This window comes from Balaenoptera musculus, chromosome 5, assembly GCF_009873245.2.
Source record: "Balaenoptera musculus isolate JJ_BM4_2016_0621 chromosome 5, mBalMus1.pri.v3, whole genome shotgun sequence".
NCBI classification, from domain to species: domain Eukaryota; kingdom Metazoa; phylum Chordata; class Mammalia; order Artiodactyla; family Balaenopteridae; genus Balaenoptera; species Balaenoptera musculus.
Genome location: NC_045789.1, coordinates 120707443 through 120721399, shown reverse-complemented (window position 1 = coordinate 120721399; position 13957 = coordinate 120707443). Strand labels below are relative to the sequence as shown.

At 39.8% G+C, this 13957-nt stretch overlaps 1 long non-coding RNA gene across 1 annotated transcript in view; it reads left to right on the top strand.

The window, feature by feature from the left end:
• Positions 1 to 12: 12 nt before the first annotated feature.
• Positions 13 to 13957, top strand: part of LOC118895374 — a 43720-nt gene continuing 29775 nt past the window's right edge. The window contains exon 1 of the long non-coding RNA XR_005019925.1: positions 13 to 1873. This is a non-coding gene — a long non-coding RNA (uncharacterized LOC118895374). The remainder of the gene's footprint in view (positions 1874 to 13957) is intronic.

Genomic DNA, 13957 nt, shown 5'->3' with positions numbered 1-13957 from the left:
GGAGCTGGCTGGAGAAGCGAAAGGAGGCGAAATTCTGAACGGAAACATCTGTTTCTTGTATTATAAAGTGTAGGGGAGAAAAGGACGCCGAAATAACCACCAGTGATAGAAATTAATATCAGTAGAGCAACTCTCACACTTCACTCTATCCTCAGTTCTAGCGGAGTAGGCTAGACAGGTATTATTGCTATTTTACAGATGAGGAAGTTGAGATTTGGCCACTAAAAAGCTGCAGAGGCAGAGTTTCAGCAGATTCATTGGAGAAACACTGAAATGAGACGGCGTAAGTGGAGCGGAGGGGAGAGAAGAAAGTTGAGATGGTGAGCTGGGGTATTTTTAAACGGGCTGACGGTGAAACCTCGGAGGACCTGAAAAATTGACCAGAATTGATAGGATTAGCAATTTGTACCTACCGCTGGCTGAAACAAAATGTGTTGTTTATTTCTTACAGCCTCTCCAGTTATTTTAAGGCGATAAGCTTATTTTTATAGGCGCAGAGGAACTTCAGCGTGTTCGTGCTGCCAGTCACTCGGCTCTTTGGGAGAGGCAGAATCAAGTAGTTCAGACCTTCCTCCACTTACCGTGGGGTTATGTCCAGATAAAGCCATGGAAGTGGAAAATACATTACTACACCTAACCTAGGAACATCATGGCTTAGCCCAACCTACCTTAAACTTGCTCAGAACACTTCCATTAGCCAACAGTTGGGCAAAGTCATCTAATTGGGCAAAGTCATCTAACACAAAGCCTATTTTTATTATGAAGTGTTGAATATCTTGTGTAATTTACTGAATACTGTACTGAAAGTGAAGAGCAGAATAGTTGTATGGGTACAGAATGGTTGTAAGTGTACCGGTTGTTTACCAGGTGGCTAACTGGGAGCGGTGGTTACTACCACTGTTGAGCATGAAGAGAGAGTATCGTACTGCATATACATAGCCCCGGGAAAAGATCAAGATTCAGAATTCGAAATGTGTTTTCTACTGAATGCATATCGCTTTCAAGCCATTGAAAAATTGAAAGGAGAACTGTTATACGTGCAGGACCCTCTGTAGTTAAAAGCAGGAGCTAACTTCAAACTACCTAGGCTCAAATTCTGACTCTGCCCTGTACTTGTTCTGTGACCTTGGCCGATGTAGCCTATATGCTTCACTTTACTCATCTGCAAAATAGCAATGATAAATCTATTATGAGAGATAAAAATGAGTTAGTACATGTAAAATGCTTAGAACAATGCCTGGCTTGGAGTCAGGCACTAGTTCAGCGTTCACATATTATTTTGTTTCATTTGCTTCAGAGTGATAGGCAATGTAACTCCTACACAGGCTGCGTCTCGCTTCTGTCTCCTCCCAAGCGTTTTTTCCTACCAGTGATCATTATACCACTTGTAATCTGTGTACTCAGTAAATTACATATACTACTTGTGAGGGCCTCCCACGTCCCAAGAATAATTCAAGTGCTGGATAAACAGGGTGGACAAGCTCCTGACCCGAAAGGAATGTATGCCCTCTTTGGAGGAGACAAACAATTAAAACCTACACAATTAAATAAAACAATTTCACATACTAAATACTATCAGTATTTGAGGATGAGGAGGCTATTTTAATCGGGCTAATTGCAGGAAGAGGTCACTTTGTAGAGGTGCCATTTGAGTTAAGTAAATCCTTCATGATGAGAAGGATCAACCAGAAAATCATCTGCAGGAGAGGAAAAGTCTTTCAAGCAGAAGGAGCCACATGAGCCAAGACTGAGGTTGGATGAGCCTGACATGGTCCGCAGACAGGGATCGTGAAGAAGGAGGGGAGTGGACAGACCCTACATCCACACGCTCAGACAGCCGACTGACTTTCAGAAGGCGCAAGGGGATTACAAGGTATAGGCCGTTCAAGTTCTTAAACAACACAATTCATGTTTATAGTATAGTTTCGCAACAGAACTCCTGGCTGTTAATTTTATCATTTAAATCTTTGGGTTATTTTAGTGGGCTTTTGATAATTTCTCTTTCCCGTCAGAAAGGAAACAGGACTTTGTTGAAATAGTCTGTCCTTTCCTGAGAGACAGCTTGGTGGTGGAAAAAAAAAATGGACTTTGGCTTCAGATAAACTTCAGATCAAGTGGACTGTAGGTGAATTAAATAATCCTGAGCTTTGGCTTCTGTGTATTTAGGTTGGAAATAATTACTTGGTGTTAAATGGTCTGAAGGAAAGCATCTAACACCATGTTTTGGACATAATAGCTATTCAAATTGTTAGTTTCCTTCCGCTTTTGATTTGGCAAGGCTTCCCATGGAACTGTCCAAATATGCCATGTCTGATTGCTGTTCTGAGATTACTGCTTGATTACCTTGTCCCGCTCACTTTTATACAATTTCCACCATTCCTTCCTACTTTTACTATTATATTATTGTAATTTTAGCACTACAGCATTTGCCTTTTATTGGAGTTAATCCAAAGGTGTATAACCCATTTCCACTCACATCTACATACCACCATAAAATATATTTACTTCGTAGCCTTGTTTTTAGTAAGAAACTTTTGAAACACCCAAGGGACATTTGTCGCATGCTTACAGGGGAATTTTTTTTTTTGGAAATTTGAGAAAAGGTTCAGATAATGTGCATTCTGCTCTTTAAAAAGAATAAGTTTGAGTAGTATATTGACCTAGATGATCTGTCTAAATATAACCTGGTTTTCTACAAGATATTTGAGTATAGATCTTCTCTCCTCTTTATTGGACATCTGTTGCTTTGTCTGACCAGCACCCTTCTATTTCTTGGAGACATGCCCTTTCCTGACCCTATGTGATTCTGTTGTTAATGTTAATAGCAGGCATGGCTGTGATCAGGCCCTGCTAATAGTGGAACCCCATCCCTGTCTTCTCATTGACTGTTGACCCAGGCAGGACCAAAAAAGTTCCTCCATCAGTCTTGACATGTGAACTCTGAGAGAGAGTAGGTCTTTCCTTCTCTAGGATTATAAACATTAAGGACCATGAAAGTCTAGAACTATGTGGGGCCATCTTGCCACCACATGGAGAGAACCTGTTTGAAGATGAAGATGAAGTCAGACAGAACTTAGAAATAAGAGAGAGAGAGAAGTAGATCCTTTACATAGAAATAGCTTGCACCAAATTCTTGGACTTCCCAGTTGATGAGCCAATACATTTGAGTTGGTCTTTTGGTAAGTGTGTCCAAAAGAATACTGACTAAATACACTTCTATTAGAAGTGTATGAAGAGGGACTTCCCTGGCGGTCCAGTGGTTAAGACTCCACGCTTCTACTACAGGGGACATGGGTTTGATCCCTGGTCAGGGAACTAAGATCCCACATTCCTTGTGGTACAGCCAAAAAAAAAAAAAAAGTCTATGAAGAGACATGTTGTAGAGCACCTTGTGAATAAGTGGATGAATGACCTATTTCACAGCACGTCTGCTGAAAGAAATTAATGGACAGATCACTAAATAAACAAATGGAAGCTTACATTTTATTTACTATATAATATGTCTGCCATGCAATTTGTCTATATAGAAATTGGTTTTCCAGAAATTATCCTGGAAAGAAATAATGCAAAATGTTAAGATGATTATTTCTGGGTAGTGGGATTCTGGGAAAATTTTTTTCTTTTTGAAGTTTCTTTCTTTATGAATTTCCCAAATCTTCTGTAAGGCATATGAATAGCTTTTATGATCAGAAAGAGTTAACAAAAAAAAAACAACTTACGTTTTCCTTTTCATGTTCTGACACATTTAACTATTTCTTTATTTAGAGGAATTTTGGCATTCAAACTTTTTTTTTTTTTTTGGTTGTGTTGGGTCTTCGTTTCTGTGCGAGGGCTTTCTCTAGTTGTGGCAAGTGGGGGCCACTCATCATCGCGGTGCGCGGGCCTCTCACTGTCGCGGCCTCTCCTGTTGCGGAGCACAGGCTCCAGACGCGCAGGCTCAGTAGTTGTGGCTCACGGGCCCAGTTGCTCTGCGGCATGTGGGATCTTCCCAGACCAGGGCTCGAACCCGTGTCCGCTGCATTGGCAGGCAGATTCTCAACCACTGCGCCACCAGGGAAGCCCCAAACATTTTATCAGAGACATTTGTTGTTGTTTTTCAAGACTCAATCTGGAAACCACATAGTCAATATCTGAAAAGATTTTATGCATTGACAAATGCTGTGGTCTGAATGTTTGTGTCTCCCCAAAGTCATATGTTGAAATCCTAACCCCCAAAGTTGATGGTGGTTCAAGGTTGGAGCCTTTGGGAAGTGAGGGTGGAGCCCTCCTGAATGGGATTAGTGCCCCTATAAAAGAGATCCCACAGAGCTCCCTGGCCCCTTCCACCACATGAGGATACTACAAGAAGTCTGTGACTTGAAGGAGAGCCATCACCCAACCACGCTGGCACCCTGATCTCAGGCTTCCAGCCTCCAGAGCTCTGAAAAATAAATTTCTATTGTTTATGAGCCACCCAGTCTGCAGTATTTTGATTATAGCAGCCTGAATGGACTAAGACAACAACAACTGAACACTAATAAGTCAGATGTAGTGTATATTTTGCTTCCATATTTTTTCATTCATATAATAAATAAAAACCCTTAGCTTATCAAGTTCAGCTCTAGTTTCCACTGAATAGTTGAAAGAGCTTCCCCTTTCATTCTTATCAGTCACTGTGTTCAGGAATCTATATATGATCTCTCCTATTATTATTAAGCTTTTCTATATGTTGAGAGGAATAAAAAATTATCAGTCTTCAACTTATCATAAATACAACAAAATAAGGGGGAAGAGAAGCAGGGGACATGTTGATTTCTGCTGCATACTGATTGTTGTAGTATGTGGGTAATCCTGGACACAAAGAAAATTATGCATATGGCTCTGTCTCAGGCACGTGACTGAATTTCTTTGATTTATTTTCATCTGTAAAAAGAAGATTCATACTCATTGATAAAAATCTGTAGGAAATTATGTGGTTTGGTGTGTAAACAATAAATACAAACCAGAAGTTCTGTGCCAGTTAGATTTCTACAAACAAAATCATATCTGAAATAGAATTAGAAATAATAAAATAATAAAAGTAGAATATATTATTGTGGGCTAAACTCGTAACTCAAATAACCATTATGGGAATAGTCCCCCCCTACACCCCTGCCCCAAAGAAGCCCTTGTCCTAATTCCAGGAACCTGTAAATATGTTACCTTGTAAGGCAAAAGTTATTTTGCAGTTGTGATAAATTGGGCATTTCAAGATGAGATTATCTAGGTGGGTCCAACGTAATCACAAGGGTGCTTATAAGAGGGATGTGGGCAAGGGAGAGACAACAGAAGCAGGGGTCAGTGAGGAGAGAAGTTGCTATACTTCTGGCTTTGAAGATTAAGGAGGGCCTGCAAATCAAGGAATATGGGCAGCCACTAGAAGCTGGAAGATGCAAGAAAATGGATTCTCCCCTAGAGCCTCCAAAATGAACGTAGCCTTAGGGATACATTTTAGACTTCTGACCTCTAGAACTGTAAGATAAGTAAGATAATAAATTTATGTTGCTTTGAGCCACTAAGTTTGTAATAATTTGTTACAGCAGCAATAGGAAACTAATACAGATTGCCAGATAAAATACAGAATGCTAAGTTACAATTGAATTTCAGATAAACAATAAATAGCTTTTTTTTTTTTTAGTATAAGCATGTCCAATTCATCCCAAATATTGCATAGGACATACTTATACTAAAAAATTTGTTTGTTTATCTGAAATTCAAATGTAACTGGGCATCCTATATTTTTAAACTAAATCTGGCAACCCTAAATTATTATAATTTGCCTTATTTATTCATGTATGTATTAATTTCTATCTCTAGTTTTATATACCAAGTTTTCTTTTAAAGGAAGATGCTTGTGTTCATCACAAACTATATTGTTGTGGGGAGTCATGGTATTCATGAAGCTATTTTTACCTGAAGATTTCTCACTGCAGTGTGAAGATATGTAGTTGAAAATATTGGGTGGCAAAGGCTCTTTTTTGTATGTTAGAAGGAACTTCCTCTCTGCCACAATAGGAAAGTCTACAGATAACATCTCATAATTTTAAAGCTATAAGGGGCCTGAAAGGTCAGGGCTAGTACAGGGCTTGCAGGTGAAACGACGTCAGGGTCCAGGTAGATTATAAATGAGTGAAGCTGGTTAGTTTAGGACTATAGGAAGTGATGGGGACTGTGGTGACCTACACAGCACATGCCCTGTTTAAAGAGATCAAAATATTGTTAAAACTCTGAGAGCAAAACAAAACATGGACTGCTAGTTTGCTTAGGCCCTCTCTCATAGTCTCCATCACCCCAACCCATCCAAATAAGCTCTTATTCTAAGTAAACACAGTGTGCTTGCCAAGCAGATGCAGCCTTCTGAGAAGTTCCTTAGTCCCTTTCAGCCAGATTGCTGGTCCCAAGCTCCTCCTTTATAAGTTCCAGAATGTCTACTGAGAAGATTTCATCTTTAAAAACCATCAAAATTCTTGCAACTTTTAAATGTGATCCACTGACCGGTAGCATCAGCATCACCAGGGTGCCAGTTGAAAATCCAAATTCTCAGGTCTCATTCCAGACTTACTGAATCAGAAACTTTGCAGAAGAGGCCCTGCAGTCTGTTTTAACAACCTCTTCAGGTGATTCCTATATGCACTGAAGTTAGAGAAGCCCTGATCTAAATTTCTTGGAGAAAGAGGTATACCTGGTGTCGTGCATAGCCCTGGGATTCCCAGTCTGTTTTGTGCAAAATATACCTGCAGGTGTCATCCACTCCCCTTTCCCCAGGGGCTGCTGCTAACTGAGGGCTTACAGATTTCAGGAGTGAGTAGAGGCAGAAGAGGAATTATGGACCTCCTACTATGTGCTAGGCAGTGTGATTGGTGCCAGCAAAGTTGTGCCTTCCACACAGTGATTTCCAACTTGCTCTTTACTCATTTTGCAGAAGGAGAACTTTCAGTTACAGTCTAAACCTGAGCTATATTTTAGCAGCATGGATTTTAAAAACTTAATAGACATTTTTCAGAGCACAGCAAAATCGAGTGGAAAATACAGAATTCCTGAACACCTCTCCCCCCACCCCCAAAATACATACACCTTCCCCCACCATCAACATCCCCCATCAGTGTGCTATATTTGTTACAACTGACGAATCTACACTGACACATGATTATTACCCAAAGCCCATAGTTTACATTATGGTTCACTCTTGATGTTGTACATTTTGTGGGTTTTGAAGAATGTATAATGACATATATCCACTATGACTGTATCATGCAAAATAGTTTCACTGCCCTAAAAATTACCTGTGCTCCACTTAGTCATCACTCCCTCTCCCTTAACCCCTGTGGCAACAATTGATCTTTTTACTGACTCTTTTTTGCCTTTTCCAGAATGTCATATGATTGGAATCGTTAGCCTTTTCAAGTTGGCTTCTTTCACTTAACAATATGCATTTAAGGTTCTTCCATGTCTTTTTGTGGCTTGATAGCTCATTTCTTTTTGTTGCTGAATAATCCACTGTAAGGATGTACCACAATTTGTCTATCCATTCACTTATTGAAGGACATCTTGATTGCTTCCAAGTTTTGGCAATTACAAATAAAGCTGCTGTAAACATTCATATGCAGGTTTTTGTGTGGACAAAAGTTTTCAATCATTTGGGTAAATACCAAGGAGCACAATTGCTACATCGTATGGTAAGGGTGTGTTTGGCTTTGTAAGAAACCTGCCAGACTATCTTCCCAAGTGGCTGTACCATTTTGCGTTCCCACCAACAGTGAATGAGAGTTCTTGTTGCTCCATACTGGAACCACCATTTGGCATCAGTGTTTTGGATTTTGACCATTGTAAAATGTGTGTAGTGGTATCTCATTTTTATTTTAATTTGCAAGTCCTTAATGACATATGTTGAACGTATGAGCAAACATATGCTTATTTGCCATCTATAAAACTTTGATGAGGGGTCTATTTGGATCTTTTATCCATTTTTTTAGTTGAGTTTTACATTTTCTTATTGTTGAGTTTTAAGGGTTCTTTGCATATTTTGGATAATAGCACTTTATCTGATATGTCTTTTGCAGTTTTTTCTCCCAATCTGTGGCTTGTCTTCTCATTCTATTGACAGTGTCTTTCACAGAACAGAAGTTTTTAATTCTAATGAAGTTCAACTTATCAAAATTTCGTTGGTGGGTTGTGTCTGTGGTGTTGTATCTAAAAAGTCACCTCCAGTCCCAAGATCCTCTAGACTGTCTCCTATGTTCTTGTGTGTTTTCTACTTTTTCTGCTCGAGCCCTAGCATATTTATTATAGTTCTTTTAAATTCCTGGTTTGATCATTCCAATATCCTTGCCATAACTGAGACTGGTTCTAATGTTTGCTCTGTCTCTTCAAACTGTACTTTTTGTCTTTCAGTATGCCTTGTAATTTTTTGTTGAAAACCAGACATCATGTACAGGATAAAAGGAACTGAGGTATCTAGGTGCTTTGTGATGTGTTGATAAGGTGTGGGGGAGGGGAGCATTCTACAGTCCTGTGATTTGGTCTCAGATTTTTAGTGAGCCAGGGCCCTTGGGCTGTGACCTTTACAGTGGTCCTTAGGTGAGACCATAATGCTAGGGGGAGATAGAGTTCGGTCTTTCTCTTTTCCTAGTTTAGTGAGGCTCTGGTAATATCCCAGTCTGTGGGGCTCTGTTGAAATAGTTTCTGCTGGGGGCAGGTCTTGTTAAGAAGAACAGGGTGTTCTGGTCCTGTATCATAATGGCTCCTTCCCTTGCCAGAAGCATGAGGAGATTCCCACCCCCCTCCCCCAGTCTTCACTGTGAGAACCAGGTATGGCTTCTGGAGGTAAACTCACAAAAGCGTTGGAGCCACCCTGTGAGTGCCTCCCTGCTGGAGTTTTAAAATTTTATTTATTTATTTATTAATATATATATTTAAGTTTAATTTTATTTATTTTTTTATACAGCAGGTTCTCATTAGTTATCCATTTTATACATATTAGTGAATCTATGTCAATCCCGATCTCCCAGTTCATCCCACCACCACCACCCCCCCGCCACGTTACCCCCCTTGGTGTCCATACGTTTGTTCTCTACATCTGTGTCCCAATTTCTGCCATGCAAACCGGTTCCTCTGTACCATTTTTCTAGATTCCACATATATGCGTTAATATACGATATTTGTTTTTCTCTTTCTGACTTACTTCACTCTGTATGACAGTCTCTAGGTCCATCCACGTCTCAAGAAATGACTCAATTTCGTTCCTTTTTTATGGCGGAGTAATATTCCATTGTATACATGTACCACAACTTCTTTAGCCATTCGTCTGTCGATGGGCATTTAGGTTGATTCCATGTCCTGGCTATTGTAAATAGTGCTGCAATGAACATTGGGGTGCATGTGTCTCTTTGAATTATGGTTTTCTCTGGGTATATGCACAGTAGTGGGATTGCTGGGTCATATGGTAATTCTATTTTTAGTTTTTTAAGGAACCTCCATACTGCTCTCCATTGTGGCTGTATCAATTTACATTCCCACCAACAGTGCAAGAGGGTTCCCTTTTCTCCACACCCTCTCCAGCATTTGTTGTTTGTAGATTTTCTGATGATGCCCATTCTAACTGGTGTGAGGTGATACCTCATTGTAGTTTTGATTTGCATTTCTCTAATAATTAGTGATGTTGAGCAGCACTTCATGTGCTTCTTGGCCATCTGTATGTCTTCTCTGGAGAAATGTCTATTTAGGTCTTCTGCCCATTTTTGGATTCGGTTTGTTTTTTTAATATTGAGCTGCATGAGCTGTTTATATATTTTGGAGATTAATCCTTTGTCTGTGATTCGTTTGCAAATATTTTCTCCCATTCTGAGGGTTGTCTTTTCGTCTTGTTTGTAGTTTCCTTTGCTGTGCAAAAGCTTTTAAGTTTCATTAGGTCCCATTTGTTTATTTTTGTTTTTATTTCCATTACTCTAGGAGGTGGATCAAAAAAGATCTTGCTGTGATTTATGTCAAAGAGTGTTCTTCCTATGTTTTCCTCTAAGAGTTTTATAGTGTCCGCTCTTACATTTAGGTCTCGAATCCATTTTGAGTTTATTTTTGTGTATGGTGTTAGGGAGTGTTCTAATTTCATTCTTTTACATGTAGCTGTCCAGTTTTCCCAGCACCACTTATTGAAGAGACTGTCTTTTCTCCATTGTATATCTTTGCCTCCTTTGTCATAGATTAGTTGACCATAGGTGTGTGGGTTTATCTCTGGTCTTTCTATCCTGTTCCATTGACCTATATTTCTGTTTTTGTGCCAGTACCACATTGTCTTGATTACTGTAGCTTTGTAGTATAGTCTGAAGTCAGGGAGTCTGATTCCTCCAGCTCCATTTTTTTCCCTCAAGACTGCTTTGGCTATTTGGGGTCTTTTGTGTTTCCATACAAATTGTGAAATATTTTGTTCTAGTTCTGTAAAAAATGCCACTGGTAATTTGATAGGGATTGCGTTGAAACTCCCTGCTGGAGTTTTAGCTCTCAGACTTGTCTAAACTGAGCCTCCAACAATTAGTCCCTTACAGCTTAGGTTTCCTACCACAGGCTGCTTCCTGTAGAGGTTTCTATATGTGAGTTTCTGCTTTGGTAAGTTGTGGTCTTCTGTATATCTCTGTTTGCCTCTCCAAATTCTGTGGCAGTGGTTTGTCCTGTGACCTCACTTCTGTGATGAATCTAAGAAAAGTTGTTGACCTTTAGTTTGTTCAGCTTTTTTCTTGTGTGTGGACAGCAGGACATTTCCAAGCTGACTTTGTGTTGGACCAGAAACTGGAAGTCATATGAAGTAAAAATTTTAAATAGATTCTTTTATTTAAGAAACATGAATATAACACTTACTATATGCCAGGCCCTGATTTAAGCACTTACAAATATTAATCCTAATAATTACCCTATGAGGTAGGTAAAATTATTATCTGTTTTACAGATGGGGAAACCCAAGGCACAGAGAGATTGAGTAATTTTCCCAGGGTCACACAGCTAGAAAATCATACAACCAGGATTCATAGCCAAGCAGTCTGTCTCAAGAGACTGTATTCATAACTATTACACTGTCCTGCTTCTTGTAAATGGGAATCCATTTCTATGCCAAGTGTATGAACTTCACCTTAACAGTGAATCTGCTTATTTTTCTCTCTGTATCTTAACTTTCCTCTCTTGATTACTTTGCCATTGACATCTATATAGAAAAGAAAGCTGCTATTATTAGATTATCCAAACTCAATTTCTTATGCTTAGACTTGACACACAATTAGAAATACAACCATGAAGTAGGGTTCATTAATGTAAAGAGACATGAGATCCAACTGTAATCCCAAAGCTTACATACAAGCAAGAGTGAGATTAATATTGAGCTTTTATTAACAAGCAATAGAAGCTGTACATGCAGATGTGGTATTTGTTCTTGACTGAGAGGCTCCTACAGACTATGTCATTTGTACAACATTCACCGCTCTCCTTTAGCCCAAAGCCCAGGGATGCTGCACCTATATCATGACCAACTCTTTACTCAAATGAATGATTTCAAGGGAAAAGTTTCTACTTTTTCTTGTTTTCACCTTCTTAAATTTGCCTAGGAAGAAAGGCTTATGTTGTTTCAGAAGCAGCAGCTTCAGCAGAAGTGGGAAAACACCAGATGATGCTGACTCTCCATGAGGTAACAGTGGACAGCCAAGGCCAAAAGGTGGCATCATGTGGCCTCATCTCTTTAAGAAGAAATATGGTATTATCCTGAGATAGTACTTCAGTGGTAGGCAGCTTCTAAGATGGCCCGCAATGATCCCCACCTGCTTGCCTTCAGGGCCTGTGTAGTCCTCTTCTTTGAGTGGCTTGCCTCTGGCCAGTAGAAATCTCAGAATTGAGGGGATGACGCTTCTGTGATTAGATGGGTTGCAACTTCCATCCCGCCAGCAGATTCTCTCCCTTGTTGGCTTTGATGATGCAAGTTTCTACGTTGGTGGGCCCATGTGGCAAGGAGCTAAGGATGTCCTCCAGCCAACGGCCTTGTAGATATTGAGACCCACAATCCAAAGCACAAGTGGAATTGAATACTGCCAAGAATCACATAAGTGAGCGTGGAAACATGCATCCTAAATTAAGCTTTCAGATGAGACCCCAGCCCTGGCCAACATCTTGATTGCAGCCTTTAGAGAGAACTGTAAGCAGACCCAGCTGAGCTGTGCCTGTATTCCTGACTCACAGAAACTGTGGTAATAAATGTGTGTTGTTTAAGCTGCTAAGAAACAATAGACAGCTAATGCCATTCCTACCACAAACTCTTCTCAGGTAAGCATTACCTTCGGACTTCATGTTTCATTGGCCTAGTCTCATCTTGTTGATGGTGCAAAGAAAATCTCCATTTGACATTTTTTGCAACCTTTGAATCCATCAAAATACTGCTAAAATATTTTATGAAGAAGTTTGTAACACATAAAGTGCTAGATCTGTATCACTGAAGTGTGCTTTCTTTAGTGATCAGGAACATTTGTTTTTTAAAGATTTAATTTCTTTTATTTTTGGTTGCATTGGGTCTTTGTTGCTGAGCACAGGCTTTCTCTCGTTGCGGCGAGCCCAGGCTGCTCTTCATTGCGGTGCGTGGACTTCTCATTGCAGTGGCTTCTCTTGTTGCAGAGCACCGGCTCTAGGTGTGTGGGCTTCAGTAGTTGTGGCACATGGGCTCAGCAATCGTGGCGCACAGGCTTAGTTGCTCCACAGCATGCGGGATCTTCCCGGACCAGGGATTGAACCCATGTCCTCTACGTTGGCAGGTGGATTCTTATCCACTGCACCACTGGGGAAGTCCAGGAAAATTTTTAATGATGTCTAGGAGGTGGCCTGAAAGGAAAGCATGGTTTGTATCTCAGTAATCTTGTTTTAGTTAAGTACTACTGGATTAGAACTATAATTTCTACCTCTGCCAATATAAAATGCAGGGAAAAATGACTTCTAATGTGCAAATGGAAAATCCTTGACCAACTTTGCTTTTACTTAAAAAAAAAAAAAAAAAATCAAAACTGAGCCTGAAAGAGTAATTTATTGAAAGTCACTGACAAAAATCCATTCAGAATTAGATTTTTTATTTGATCTGATAATGTTATCTGAAAAGGTAGAATACATCTTGGAAGCTCTGTTATGAGTACATATCTGTAAGAAGAAATAGTATCTGCTTATAAACAGGGACTGGAAGGGAAAACTGAAATTAATAGAGATTATATATTACATCTGATCATGGCATTTTTATTTAATTTTTTTGTTTCTGGTATTACTGATAAGTTAGGTTGTATAACAAAAATATATAAGAATTCAGTCACTTATAGAAATATGTTTTGTGAACATAGTATGTGCCAGGCTTTATTCTAAGTACTGGGATAATGTAGTAAACAAAATAGACAAAGTCCCTTGGAGCTTTTGTTATAGAGACAGGTGGACACTAAGGTAATCAACAAACAAGCAAATGAAAAATGCCTGGCAGTGATAAGTGATAGAAAGAAAAGTAAAGCCAAGCCAGGCATGTGTAAGGGAGAGTGACCAGGAGGATACTGTGCAAACAGCATCGTCAGGAAGATAGCCTCCCTGATGAGGAGGCATTTGAGGAGACATGGAAATGGGGGTAATGAATGATTACGTCAGTGGACTTGAGCATTCAAAATGACTAAATAGGCTGTGAGGAAGCTTGCTGGAAACAAATAGGGTGACTTCTTTGAGGTTCTTTGGCAAGTACTCAGTATAGCTGGGTGTGGTTTCTTTTTTTTTAAATTAATTAATTTATTTTTGGCTGCCTTGGGTCTTCATTGCTGCACGCGGGCTTTTCTCTAGTTGCGGCGAGTGGGGGCTACTCTTCGTTGCAGTGCGCGGGCTTCTCACTGTGGTGGCTTCTCTTGTTGCGGAGCATGGGCTCTAGGCGCCTGGGCTCCAGGAGTTGTGGCTCGTG